Raw genomic sequence first — 1,373 nt, 5'->3', positions numbered from 1 at the left:
TCAGAAAAGGGGGAGGGGAAGGGGGTTTTGAAATAAATAGGGAGAGAGTGGGAGGCGGATAGAAGAGGGATAGAGGAGAGGATAGGTGGAGAGGAAACAAACAGGTCGAAGAGGCGGGGATGGGGCCAGGAAAGGTGAGTGTAGGTAGGGAGTTAGGAAGGGGATAGGTCAGTCCAGGGAGGACGGACAGGTCAAGGGGGCGGGATGAGGTTGGTCGGTAGGAGATGGAGGTGCGGCTTGAGGTGGGAGGAGGGGATAGGTGGGAGGAAGAACAGGTTAGGGAGGCAGGGACGAGTTGGACTGGTTTTGGGATGCGGTAGGGGGAGGGGAGATTTTGAAACTTGTGAAATCCACATTGATACCATTGGGCTGCAGGGTTCCCAAGCGGAATATGAGTTGCTGTTCCTGCAACCTTCGGGTGGCATCGTTGTGGCACTGCAGGAGGCCCAGGATGGACATGTCGTCTGAGGAATGGGAGGGGGAGTTGAAATGGTTCGCGACCGGGAGGTGCAGTTGTTTGTTGCGAACCGAGCGTAAGTGTTCTGCAAAGCGGTCCCCGAGTCTCCGCTTGGTTTCCCCGATGTAGAGGAAGCCACACCGGGTACAGCGGATGCAGTATACCACATTGGCAGATGTGCAGGTGAACATCTGCTTGATGTGGAAAGTCTTCTTGGGGCCTGGGATGGGGGTGAGGGAGGAGGTATGGGGGCAGGTGTAGCACTTCCTGCGGTTGCAGGGAAAAGTGCCGGGTGTGGTGGAGCTGGAGGGGAGTGTGGAGCGGACAAGGGAGTCACGGAGAGAGTTGTCCCTCCGGAAAGCAGATAAAGGTGGGGAGGGAAAGATGTCTTTGGTGGTGGGGTCGGATTGCAGATGGCGGAAGTGTCGGAGGATGATGCGTTGGATCCGGAGGTTGGTGGGGTGGTACGTGAGGACGAGGGGGATTCTTTTTTGGTTTTTATTGCGTGGACGGGGTGTGAGGGATGAGGTGCGGGAGATGTGGGAGACACGGTTGAGGGCGTTCTCGACCACCGAGGAGGGGAAGTTACGGTCCTTGAAAAACGAGGACAACTGAGATGTACGGGAGTGGAATGCCTCATCCTGGGAGCAGATGCGGCGGAGGCGAAGGAATTGGGAATAGGGGATAGCATTTTTGCAGGAAGGTGGGTGGGAGGAGGAGTATTCTAGGTAGCTGTGGGAGTCGGTGGGCTTGAAATGAATATCGGTTTCGAGGTGGTTGCCCGATATGGAGACAGAGAGGTCCAGGAAGGGGAGAGAGGTGTTAGAGATGGTCCAGGTAAATTTAAGGTTGGGGTGGAAGGTGTTAGTGAAGTGTATGAACTGTTCGAGCTCCTCGTGGGAGCACGAGGCGGCGC

The sequence above is a fragment of the Rhincodon typus genome, chromosome 7, assembly GCF_021869965.1.
Source record: "Rhincodon typus isolate 14 chromosome 7, sRhiTyp1.1, whole genome shotgun sequence".
Lineage (NCBI taxonomy): Eukaryota > Metazoa > Chordata > Chondrichthyes > Orectolobiformes > Rhincodontidae > Rhincodon > Rhincodon typus.
The sequence above is the reverse complement of the archived record's forward strand: the minus strand, read 5'-3'. Positions refer to the sequence as shown.